The sequence below is a fragment of the Scyliorhinus torazame genome, chromosome X (assembly GCF_047496885.1).
Source record: "Scyliorhinus torazame isolate Kashiwa2021f chromosome X, sScyTor2.1, whole genome shotgun sequence".
NCBI lineage: Eukaryota > Metazoa > Chordata > Chondrichthyes > Carcharhiniformes > Scyliorhinidae > Scyliorhinus > Scyliorhinus torazame.
Genome location: NC_092738.1, coordinates 34954622 through 34968321, shown reverse-complemented (window position 1 = coordinate 34968321; position 13700 = coordinate 34954622).

Here is a 13700-nt window from a genome sequence, read left to right as displayed (position 1 = left end):
CCGACTACCGTTTCTCACCCACCTCCTTTCTTCTCCTGAACTCCAACGTCTCCAAATGTCATCTTTGTGTTGTTTCTTTAAATACTAGAGTTGAGATCATGCGCTGGATTCCCGCAGCGTGGTGACATAGCTCCATTTGTGGAGAATCCAGCGCCATGTCTTCGTCATGCTCACTGCCGCTAAATGGATGGGAAATCTGAAAGTAAAATGATAACTAGGTGGCTGAGTTAAAATGCCATTGAGATGTGCTTAACACACTATGGCTTTCTCACCTGACATTGGGCTCCTCTGCTCAAAAAGCACATCTTCCAGCTAAGATTGAAGCCAATATCTGCTCATTATCACATTACGTGTACAAATTAGCCTTTGTGTTTCCTACTTTCATTCAGTGACTGCGCTTCACAAGTACTGCATTAGTTGTAAAACCCTTTGGGACATCCTGGGGTTGTGAGGGACAATATTTAAAGTTTTTTCCTTCCATTTTCCTTAAGATTGTACTTCCAACCCACTCTCTCCCCTTCAAACCCTCTCTTCAGCCTTCAGGTCCCAACCCTTGACAGTGCCAACAGGACACTGCCCCAGGCACCCTGGCAATGCCAACCCGGTGGTGCCAACAAGTGCCAGGGTACCAGAAGGCAGTACCAGGGCACTTTCCAGCCATATGCCTGATCACCTGGGGGCTTCAATGGCCTTTGGCCCACCCCCCCCCCTGCAGCATGGCCATCACATCTGGGACGCGATTCAGTGACTGCGTTGAGGCCAACGTGGACCAGGGCAGACCGGGTGAATTGCGGGAAAGGCTAAAATCGAGATTCGCGTCGGGCGCAAACCATTTTGTGATTTATCCGGCCCTCTCCCGATGGCGAGTTCCAGATCTCACCCCAAAATGGCGAGAATATCATTAGCCCTCATTTGCGTTCATTGCAATCTAGCGTTCTAGGTCGGGGGTCGCCACTGGGCCGAGGAGGCGAGGAGCTTTGCATCTGTCAGGTCCTCAAGTCATCTTAAATATTGTGGCGACCCATAACAGGGGCAACCACAGCTGCAGCCTGTCTGTCCCACCAAAGTCTTCTAGGCAGAGCCCTGCTGCAGCTTCTATCCTGAAATTCATTTTCACTCCCTTTGACTGTGAGCAGCCTCCAGCTTCACAGCTGCAGGCTATTTCAAATGAGGAATTAGCCTTGTTAGTTGTGAGAGCACTTCACACTCCTCAATTCTCAAGTGCCTCTTCGAGGGCACACGTACCATGCCTCAGAGGATGATTAGTGCACTGCATGTCCAGCAAACATTGAAGCCTGAATAGTGTGCCTGAACTCTTGGAGCATCAGCACCATTAAGGCAGCTGCAACCACTAAAGAGCAGGGCTTCAGCACTGTGGATCTTCTCGCGACTAACGGGAAACTGTGTGGGTGAGTGGAGGGCAGCTCTGCATGCCCTCCCTAATGTTCCTGACAGGGGTCTGGGGTCTAGAGGCTCCTGATGTGGCTGGCGGTAAGTGTGTGTAGCGCACAAAGACTCCGTGAGACGAATAGAGTGAAGTCGATGAGGCTTTATTAAGCGTGTCTGTTCCCCCGCAGCTCAATAGTAGACTGGCCTGCGGGGGAGGACTCCGGCTTCTTATACTCCGCCTTCAGGGCGGAGCTAGAGGTCAACGGCCAACCAGGACCCGGGATCTGTCAGCCAATGACATTAGGGCTTCCAGTCCCACATGACCCCCAATACATACTACCACATTCACCCCTTGTCAAAAATGAACCCGGCGGGGTGATGCTTCGTATGGTGGTAAGGGTTTACAGGGCTGGTCCTGGGAGGAAAAAAAACATTCACATGGCAATACAGTATTGTACAATTTTGTCCTGTTTCAACTATTTACAGAGGGAATAGGGAGAAAAGCAAAATGTTCTTGTGAAAAGTCCATATTTTGATTTAGATCGACGCCACGAGTCGGTCGGGCGGTCTGGTCGTCCGTGTCGATCGCCTCGGCCCCGGTGGTGGTGGTGGTGCTTGTATCGGTGTTGTCGTCTCCGGGAGCCTTATGGTTTCAGCTTGGGCTTTATTCTTGGTCGGGCCTGAGGGGAGGGGAACCGATCCTCCTGGGAAGGGGGCAGTCGCGGGGTGCGGCGGTGGCAGGAAGGGGGGGGTTGGGTGAATGGTGTCGGGGGGGTGTGTGTGTTGCCGGCGGGTGCCAGATCCCGCAGGGAGACCGTGCCCTGTCGGCCGTCGGGGTACTCCACGTAAGCGTACTGCGGGTTCGCGTGGAGGAGGTGAACCCTTTCGACCAATGGGTCCGCCTTATGTGCCCGCACATGCTTTCGGAGCAAGATGGGTCCTGGGGCCGCCAGCCAGGTCGGCAGCGACGTTCCAGAGGAGGACCTCCTAGGGAAGACAAGGAGACGCTCATGGGGCGTTTGATTAGTGCTCGTACATAATAGCGACCGGATGGAGTGGAGAGCGTCCGGGAGGACCTCCTGCCACCGTGAAACTGGGAGGTCCCTGGACCGTAGGGCCAGTAGGACGGCCTTCCAGACCGTGCCGTTCTCCCTCTCTACTTGCCCGTTCCCCCGGGGGTTGTAGCTGGTCGTCCTGCTTGAGGCTATGCCCTTACTGAGCAGGAACTGGCGCAGCTCGTCACTCATGAAAGAGGACCTGTCGCTATGGACGTATGCGGGGTAACCGAACAGTGTGAAGATGCTGTTCAGGGCTTTAATGACTGTGGCCGCGGTCATGTCAGAGCAGGGAATGGCAAAAGGGAAGCGGGAGTATTCGTCCACCACATTAAGAAAATATGCGTTGCGGTCGGTGGAGGGGAGGGGCCCTTTGAAATCGAGACTGAGGCGTTCAAAGGGGCGGGAAGCCTTAATCAGGTGCGCTCCATCCGGCCTGAAAAAATGCGGTTTGCATTCCGCGCAGATGTGGCAGTCCCTTGTGACTGTACGGACCTCCTCTAAAGAGTATGGGAGATTGCGGGACTTGATGAAGTGGAAAAACCGAGTGACCCCCGGGTGGCAGAGGTCCTCGTGGAGGGTTTGGAGGCGGTTAATTTGTGCGTTGGCACATGTGCCGCGGGATAGGGCATCGGACGGCTCGTTCAGCTTTCCGGGACGATACAAAATCTCATAGTTGAAGGTGGAGAGCTCGATCCTCCACCTTAAGATCTTGTCGTTTTTGATTTTGCCCCGCTGTGCATTATCGAACATGAAGTGAATCTCCTGCCGGCCAGGTAATGCCTCCAATGTCGCACAGCTTCCACTATGGCTTGGGCTTCCTTTTCCACTGAGGAGTGGCGGATTTCTGAGGCGTGGAGGGTCCGGGAGAAAAAGGCCACGGGTCTGCCCGCTTGGTTAAGGGTGGCCGCTAGAGCTACGTCGGAGGCGTCGCTCTCGACCTGGAAGGGGAGGGACTCGTCGATGGCGCGCATCGTGGCCTTTGCGATATCCGCTTTGATGCGGCTGAAGGCCTGGCAAGCCTCTGTCGACAGAGGGAAGGTCGTGGTCTGTATTAGGGGGCGGGCCTTGTCTGCGTACTGGGGGACCCACTGGGCGTAGTATGAAAAGAACCCCAGGCAGCGTTTCAGGGCTTTTGGGCAGTGCGGGAGGGGAAATTCCATGAGGGCGCGCATACGTTCGGGGTCGGGGTCTATTATCCCATTGCACACTACGTAGCCCAGAATGGCTAGCCGATTGGTGCTAAAAACGCACTTGTCCTCGTTGTACGTGAGGTTCAAGGCTTTGGCGGTCTGGAGGAATTTTTGGAGGTTGGCGTCGTGGTCCTGCTGGTCGTGGCCGCAGATGGTTACATTGTCGAGATACGGGAACGTGGCCCGCAACCCATGTTGATCAACCATTCGGTCCATCTCCCGTTGGACCGAGACCCCGTTTGTGACGCCAAAAGGGACCCTTAGGAAATGGTATAATCGCCCGTCTGCCTCGAAGGCTGTGTACTTGCGGTCACTTGGGCGGATGGGGAGCTGATGGTAGGCGGACTTGAGGTCCACAGTGGAGAAGACTTTATATTGGGCAATCCGATTGACCATGTCGGATATGCGGGGGAGAGGGTACGCGTCTAGTTGTGTGTATCTGTTGATGGTCTGGCTATAGTCTATGACCATCCTTTGTTTCTCCCCTGTCTTCACTACTACCACCTGCGCTCTCCAGGGACTATTGCTGGCCTGGATTATGCCCTCCTTTAGTAGCCGCTGGACTTCGGACCGAATGAAGGTCCGGTCCTGGGCGCTGTACCGTCTGCTTCTAGTGGCGACGGATTTGCAATCCGGGGTGAGGTTCGCAAACAAGGACGGGGGTTGCACCTTGAGGGTTGCGAGGCCGCAGATAGTGAGTGGGGGTATTGGGCCGCCGAATTTGAACGTAAGGCTCTGTAGATTGCATTGGAAATCTAATCCCAGCAAGGTGGGGGCACAGAGTTGGGGAAGGACGTTTAGTTTGTAGTTTTTGAACTCCCTCCCCTGCACCGTTAGGGTAACTATGCAGAATCCTTGGATCTGTACGGAGTGGGATCCTGCAGCTAGGGAAATCTTTTGTGCGCTGGGATAGGTGGTCAAGGAACAGCGTCTTACCGTGTCGGGGTGGATAAAGCTCTCCGTGCTCCCGGAGTCGACTAGGCATGGCGTCTCGTGGCCGTTTATTAGCACCGTTGTCGTCGTCGTCTGGAGTGTCCGGGGCCGAGCTTGATCGAGCGTAATTGAAGCGAGACGTGGTTGTAGTAGTGGAGTGGGGTCCGTTGTTGCCGTCCAAGATGGCGTCGGGGATGGACAAAATGGCCGCCCCATACATCGCACGTGGCTGGTGGGTCACAAGATGGCGACGGGGGTGGACAAAATGGCCGCCCCCATGCGTCGTACAGGTCTGGGGCGGTCCAAGATGGCGGCGCCCTTCCTCCCCTCGTGGTGGCTGGGACCCAAAATGGCGGCGTCTGCGGGTCGCACATGGGGCGCTGAGGGGGCTGGGGAGCGCTAGGACCGCGCGGAGCTCCCTCACCGGGGACAACGGTGGTCGGGACCCAAGTTGGTGGCGCCGGCGGGTCAGACGTGGGGCGCGGGGTGGGGGTTAGGGGGGCGTTAGGGACGCGCAAAACTCCCTCTTCTCCGTGGAGAGTGGTGGCCGGGACCCAAAGCGGTAGCGCCGGCGGGTCATACATGGGGTACGGGGAGGGGGGTTGGGGAGCGTAAGCGGCGTGCAGGGCTCCCTGTTCTCCCGGGACCGCGGTGGTCGGGACCCAGAGCGGCTGCGCCTGCGGGTCGTACATGGCGTGCTGGGGAGGTTGGGGCGCGTAAACGGCTTGCAGAGCTCCCTGTTCTCCCGGAACAGCGGCGACCTCGCGGGACCGGCACACAACCGCGTAATGGCCCTTTTTCCCGCAGCTCTTGCAGATAGCCGCGCGGGCCGGGCAGCGCTGCCGGGGGTGTTTCGCCTGGCCGCAGAAATAACAGCGGGCGCCCCCGGTGCGACTCGGCGTTTGGACCGCGCAAGCCTGTGGGGTGTCCCCGGGGGGGGGGGTTTGTCGCGACGGGTACGTACGGAGCCCAATGGGCTGCCGCGCGGTCGGGGCCGTAGGCGCGGGTATTACGCACGGCCACGTCTAGGGAGGCTGCTAGGGCCCGGGCCTCTGAGAGTCCTAGCGACTCTCTTTCTAGAAGTCTTTGGCGGATTTGGGAGGAATTCATACCTGCCACAAAAGCATCGCGCATTAACATGTCCGTGTGTTCATTTTCGTTCACCGAAGGGCAGCTGCAGGCTCGTCCCAAAATCAGCAGCGTGGCGTAGAATTCGTCCATCGATTCTCCGGGACCTTGCCGTCTCGTCGCGAGCTGGTAGCGAGCGTAGATTTGGTTAACTGGGCGGACATAGAGACTTTTCAGTGCTGCGAACGCCGTCTGGAAATCCTCCGAGTCTTCGATGTGGGAGAAGATCTCCGTGCTCACCCTCGAGTGCAGGACCTGTAGTTTTTGGTGTTCTGTGACCCGGCCGGTGGCCGTTCTGAGGTAGGCCTCGAAACAAGTCTGCCAGTGCTTGAAGGCTGCTGCCGCGTTCACTGCGTGGGGGCTGATCCTCAGGCATTCCGGAATGATCCTGAGCTCCATAGTTCTTTTTAGGCACGCTTAATAAATTGTAGCGCACAAAGACTCCGTGAGACGAATAGAGTGAAGTCGATGAGGCTTTATTAAGCGTGTCTGTTCCCCCGCAGCTCGATAGTAGACTGGCCTGCGGGGGAGGACTCCGGCTTCTTATACTCCGCCTTCAGGGCGGAGCTAGAGGTCAACGGCCAACCAGGACCCGGGATCTGTCAGCCAATGACATTAGGGCTTCCAGTCCCACATGACCCCCAATACATACTACCACAGTGTGCAGAGCAAGGTTTGTTGGATAGCACTCTGAGAGATGGTGGGATATGTAAGGGTAGGAGAGGTTTGGGAGATTTGAGGGTCCAAGGGGGAAGCCCTAATTGATTGTTGGTCTCTCTCCTTCTCCATTTCCTTACAGATATGATGAGGTCTGCTGATGTGGATCTTGCGGAGGCTGCCCTTGCGGTGCTTGCGGCAGCTGAGATAAGACGCTAGAGACGGTAACAAGGCCAACGCAGGCTGGAGGTAGTACCCCATGTGCAGGAGGCCACTGCACACCCTAAACACATGCTCATCAGGCTGAGGAGCGACCCAGAAGGGGAGGCCAGCGATGGCCCAAGGCGTACAGGAGTGGTTGGTCATTCAATGAGCTGACAGACAGCATGCATTACAGAAGACTGTGTTTCAGCACAGAGACCGTGCGGTTCCTGTGCCACATCCTCGCGGAACAGGAGTGGGGGTGCGGGCAGGCCCGCAGTGAAGATTACCGAGACAGAGGCTTCACATGTATCAGGTGTTACATGTTTTAAGAGTGAACATTTTACTGTGCCCAGATTTCCATTCACCCTAGCTATGGACAGTGACCTCACCAGTGCCCACTCAGTGCTCCTCACTCTTCTGGCGGCACAGTGGTTAGCACTGCTGCCTCATAGAGCCAGGGACCCAGATTCGATTTCGGTCTTGTGTGACTTTGTGGAGTTTGCACTTTCTCCCCGTGTCTGTGTGGATTTCCTCCGGGTGCTCCGGTTTCCTCCCACAGTCCAAAGATGTGCAGGTTAGGTGGATTGGCCATGTTAAATTGTCCCTTAGTGTCCAAAGATGTGCAGGTTAGGTGGATTGACCATGCTAAATTGCCCTTAGTGTCCAAAGATGCACAGGTTAGGTGGATTGGCCATGTTAAATTGTCCCTTAGTGTCCAAAGATGTACAGGTTAGGTGGATTGGCCATGTTAAATTGTCCCTTAGTGTCCAAAGATGTACAGGTTAGGTGGATTGGCCATGTTAAATTGTCCCTTAGTGTCCAAAGATGTGCAGGTTAGGTGGATTGGCCATGTTAAATTGTCCCTTAGTGTCCAAAGATGTGCAGGTTAGGTGGATTGGCCATGTTAAATTGTCCCTTTGTGTCCAAAGATGTGCAGGTTAGGTGGATTGGCCATGCTAAATTGTCCCTTAGTGTCATTTGTGAGGGCCACGAAGAATCCAGCACGAGTTTGTAGAACAGAAAGAAAACTTTATTTACAATAACATATATATATACATACAACAGCAGCAGTAACTCCCTTGCTGCTCACTCCTCTATAGCTGGTTCCATACTGGGCAGCTTTACTTATGCAGGGAGTCTGCTAATGATTTCGCCGCCTCCCTCATCGGGGAAGGTCATACTCCCTAAAGATTGTGGGATTGACATTAGTCCCCAGCCAGTGGGAAGTAGGCAGGTTATAACATCCCTCCCCCCCCAAAGTCCGAGGAATCCACCGAAGACCCTGGCGAAGGAGGGCGACAGACTCGTTTTGCCGCAGGCCGGACACCATTTGCACGCGGCGCTGGATCAGGCGGCGTGTAACGAGACGGAGGACGGCGCTTCCGTGATGAACGGCGCAACGGTTGTACATCCATGGCCCGAGGACTCCCCCTCTGAGGCGTGTCCATCTCAGAGTCGGAGTCCGCTGCCTCTGTCATCTCGGTGTCTCTATCTCCACGCGGTTCTGCAATGACCTGCGCAGGCTTTGAGTGTGGTGCCAGAGGAAGATTGTGAGGAATACGCTCCACTGTGTCTGGTCTCTGTGGCTGTAGAAATGAGCTCCGGGGGCAGGGAATCTTTGGAAGAAATGGTCTTCTGGACCGAACGTGGTCTACATGTTTGCGCTGGAGACGACCCTGGGCTTGCACCTGGTAAGATATAGGACCCGTTTAGCGAACGATTACGCCAGGAACCCACTGGGCACCACCAGCAAAATTCCGAACGAACACTGGGTCACCGGGCACAAACTGCCGAATCGGCCGTGCCGAGAAAATCCCTGTCCCCACCGTTCTTGTGTGCGGCGTACTTTTGCGCCAATGTCCGGGAAAACCATACTAAGGCGGGTGTGAAGTCTCCGGCCCATTCGGGGTTCTGCGGGAGCTACCCCAGTCACCGCATGGGGGGTGGTCCTGTACGTAAACAAAAAGCGAGCCAGTCTCGTGTCCATTGACCCGGAAGACTGCTTCTTTAGGCCCCGTTTGAATGTCTGCACTGCGCGCTCCGCCAACCCATTTGAAGCCGGGTGGTAAGGGGCAGTGCGGATATGGAGGATGCCGTTCATCTTCATGAACCTCACAAACTCCTCACTTGTGAACGTAGTGCCGTTGTCCGTGACGAGCACCTCGGGGAGGCCATGCGTACTGAAAGACAAACGCATCTTCTCGATTGTTGCGCAGGACGTTGTGCCTACCATCTTATGCACCTCTAGTCATTTAGACTGGGCATCGATTAATAGAAGGAACATGGATCCTTGAAAAGGGCCGGCGAAATCCGCATGCAAGCGCGCCCAAGGCCGCCCTGGCCATTCCCAGTGATGTAGGGGCGCGGCCAGCGGAAGCTTCTGATGCTCCTGGCAAATGGAGCAGTTTTGGGCCACCTTCTCAATGTTGGTGTCGAGGCCTGGCCACCAGACATAACTCCGGGCCAACATTTTCATTTTGGTCACACCCGGATGCCCATTGTGCAAGTCCTGTAGTACCAGCTCTTGTCCTTTTTCCGGGACAATCACACGCGTCCCCCACAAGAGGATACCGTCTTCCACGCTAAATTCTGACAGCTTGGAGGAAAATGCCCGCAACTCGCCTGGGAGCTGTCTATGCTGCCCACCATACAGGACTATGTGCCGAACCTTTGACAGGACTGGCTCCGTCTGGGTCCACTCACGGATCTGTGATGCCATGACAGGCAAGGAGTCCATGAAATTTAGGGTTGCAACCACCTCACCGGTCGTGGGGGTCGACATGGGGCCGATTGATAAAGGCAATCAGCTCAGTGCGTCGGCATTCGCTATCTGCGTACCTGGTTTGTGCTCCAGAGAATACTCGTATGCAGCAAGCAACAAAGCCCAGCGCTGGATCCGTGCGGAAGCAATGGGCGGTATTGGCTTATCCTCTCTAAAAGTCCCAGCAGAGGCTTATGATCAGTCACGATAGTGAAATGGCGGCCATACACGTACAGGTGGAAGCGTTTCACCGCAAAAACCACTGCCAGGCCCTCCTTCTCGATCTGCGCGTACTTTTTCTCCGCTGCAGTCAATGTGCGGGAGGCGAAAGCTATCGGCCGCTCGGCCCCGTTCTCCATCTTGTGGGACAGGACGGCCCAATACCATACGGGGATGCATCACATGTGATGAGCAAAGGCTTTCCAGGATCGTAGTGGGTTAGTAACCCAGACGACGACAATTGTTGCTTTACCCGCCGGAAAGCGGTTTCTTGCGGCTGACCCCAAACCCAGGTGTGATTTTTCTTTAGCAGCAGGTGCAAGGAGGCCAGCGTAGTTGCCAGATTGGGGAGGAACTTCCCGTAATAATTTACAAGGCCGAGAAAAGAACGAAGATGCGAAGTGTCAGTCGGGGCGGGGGCCTGTTGAATTGTGCGCACCTTCTCTGCGACGGGGTGCAAACCTTCGCGGTCCACCCGATAACCTAGGTAGACTACTTCCTTTGCCTGAAAGACACACTTTGTGCGACGTAAACGGACTCCAGCCTCTGAGAAGCGTCTAAGGACAGCATTCAAATTTTCCTGCTCCGACATCCCTGTAATCAAAACGTCGTCTAAGTAGACAGCGACAAACCTCTCAAGATGCCCTCCATGACACGTTGAAAGATGTAAATTGACAAACTGTCGGCCCCTGTTGCGCACTGGCAGTTTACTGACATTATGCAGATAAAGCTTGACCATGAAAATGGTGTGGGTCTCTCAGCGGTGCCATTAGGCAGCTGGTGCAATCGCCTGTGACACCCTGCACCCACTATGTGCTCAACCCAAAAATGATGTGTCAGCAGTAGTTCAGTGTGTAGCACGCCCATCTCTGAGTCAGGGTTTGTGGGTTCAGGTCACACTTCACAGACTTGTGCATAAAAATCGGGACTGACATTGCCCTTAAATTTCAAGCACTCCTGAGAGATACGGACCTCATCAAGAAAGCATTTGACAAATTCAAATCATACGGCCAGGAAACAATTGGCAGGGTGGGGACATACTGGGCAATCTTGACATGGAATGAGGCATACTCCTGTTTGTGATTGAGGACTAACGACAAGTCATGGCAGGAAGAGAATAATGAGAAGTATAGGATGCAATAATTCACTTAGCTCTGAATTGTTCTGAGGCCTGACTATGTTTCACAGGGCCTTCTTTCTTGTTTTCGCTGACCAACTAGTCTAGAACATCTGCCGTAATCCTCTCCACCGCTGCACCCCCTCGCCCCAAACACCCTCTGCAAACACCCTCAAAGCCGCACCATATCTGGTGCACTCCGCTGGGGCGATGTTACATACTTGAGCACAACTTTCATCGAACGCAATGTGCAGCCTGTTGGAAAAGCACTGCTCAAATGGCTGGGCATTAAGGATATTTCTTGCTGGATTTTACAAACTCCGTACAAAGCTGCAATACTTCGCAATGACTTTAAAAGCACTCAATGCTTTGGAAATCAGCCAAACGTCACGAGCATTCCGCTTTCCATTATTGCACAATCTCAAAAGAATTTTATTTATGGGGGTCACAAGAAAGACTTTTAAATTGTATAATATTTATAGCTCCGGCTCTTGTCCCAGATGCAATTGCTGTCATGGAAATCTTTGCCTTTGCCTCACCTTTGGATGTCTATATATTGAAAAGAATATTTAATATATTCTCCAAGGGTTCATTTGACCATTGAATAATGTGGTGACACCCAGTCCAAGCTAGATTCATTGACTTCAATCAGGGTAGGGACATAGCTGCCGCCATTGATTTAACTCTCTGGGCTATGGAGAGGAAAGAACAACTTGTATTTATCTTGTGCCATTAATGGGGTAAAATGGTCAAAGAACCACTGGCAGCAGGATTCTCTGGTCCCGGCGGCAGTGCACCCCCGCCCGCGGGTTTCCCAGTGGTGTGGGGTGGCTTCAATGGGAATTCCCATTGACAAGTGGCGGGAGCAGAGAATCCTGCCAGCATTTCGCGTCGCTGCGAAACACGTGGCTGGGGGCCCGGAAAATCCCGCCCAATGTCTCAAGGTGCTTCACAGGAGTGTTATCAGAGAAAATTTGACATTACGCCACAGAATAAGATTTTGGCTGGGATTCTCTGACCCCATGCACCCCGCTACTGCTGCGAGCGAGAATGCAAAATTTGGCACTCAGCCAAACCTCCCATTCACTGCAGTGGGACCAGAGATTTCCACTGGTGTGAATGGAGGGAGAATCCCACCCATTAAGGCTGAGGACCAATGGTTTAATCAAAGGTAGATTTAAAGAAGTGTGTTAATGGAAGAGAGGTCGAATGAATCATAGCATTTACAGTGCAGAAGGAGGCCATTCGGCCCATCGAGACTGCAACGGCCCCTGGAAAGAGCACCCTACCCAGGCCCACGCGTCCACCCTCCCTGTAACCCCACCCAACCTTTTTGGACACTCAGGGCAATTTAGCAGGGCCACTCCACCTAACCTGCACATCTTTGGACTGTGGGAGAAAACCGGAGCACCCGGAGGAAACCCACGCACACACGGGGAGAACGTGCAGACTCCGCACAGAAAGAGAGATTCAGAGATGGAATTCCACAGTTTAGGACCCAGGCAGTTGACAGCTGTCGCCGATGGTGGAGTGATTAAAGTCGGGAATATGAGAGTAAATGAGGTAAACGGTGGCATTAGCTCATCATGTAGCATTTCTATCAGTTAACTGGTTACCTACCAATTTGAGGTGCGTGAGATTGGTCACTGTGTTATGTGTTTGTTGGAACAAATCCTAATGCACCGACTTTCCAGAAAATTGAGGAAGTGTATAAATAATGGGGGGGATTGTCCAGCTGTCCTCACCAGTGGGATCTTCAGGTCCGGCCAACAGAAACCCCCCGAAAAATAGCCAAAGAGAAAATGCTGGAAAATCTCAGCAGGTCTGGCAGCATCTGTAGGGAGAGAAAAGAGCTAACGTTTCGAGCCCACATGACCCTTTGTCAAAGCGAACACCCGATGCGGGTTTCCCGGCAGCGGGGACATGGATTCAACGGTAAATCCCGCGGGAGGGGGGACCAGAAGATCTCGCCATTGACCAATGGTAGGCTGCTTCCCGCTGCTGAGAAACACAACGTGGGGGGGGCACAGAAAATCCCCCCCAATGTAACTTCCATCCAAAACACTATTCTGACATGAATTTTACCGCTCTGAATTCTAAGAACAGCTGCATTACTATGATGAAAAATCTCACAACTTCAACCATTTTCTAAACAAGTCCAGATGTTTCTTGTGGTGAGGTTGAGGCATTAAAGCCAGATATAAACATTTCAAGCTTTGCTCTTGTGGTTTTATGGCACATGGTAAGTTCATTAGATTCCTACCTGTAACTCATCGAAAGGGATGTATACTCTACTTCATTGTCCAAATGGATTTGGAATCTTGTTTTGAGCAGTATGGCCTGATTTTAACTCTGGGCAGCTTTTGGGTGGGCAGCAGTGCAAGTTGAAACACTCCCAATGATGCAACTGAGTTCTAGGCCACCTCTGCTTTCAGGGGGGGTGTCACAGTGTCAACAGACTAACCTGATTCCTGCCCCAGGCATTGAAATTCATAACATTCATTCAATCGAATTCAGCATTAAATGTGTTTAAAAGATCTGGGGGTTTTTACTCTCAGACATCCCGCTGCTCTGTCTTCTGGTTTCCAGAAGTTAGAAATAATCATACTTTAGAATCAAAGGCCCAGATTTTTGCTCCCAGTGTAAGTGCACAGTGATAGGATAATTCCTGGCAGAGGTGGGAAGGCCTCCCTCTGTGCTCAAGTACTTCGTTCAATTAAATATTAATGATCAAAAACAGCCCTCCCCTCCCCACATACCCCCAACCATGCCAACAGAGGCTGCCACCTCATGGCCCTCCATCAACCCCCCATGGTCTCCATATTCCCTATGCCAATCCATGACCCTCTACCCGTCCCCTTTGCCCTTCATACCCCATGCCTAGCCATGCCTCTCTACCCAATCCACCTTGCCCCTAATACGCACCATGCCCTGCATACCCCCATGGCCCATTATAGCCCCATGCCAACTTAGTACCAATTCATGCTAATCCATGTCCCCACCCATCACCTTTTGCCCTTATCCCCTCCATGCCAACTCACTTA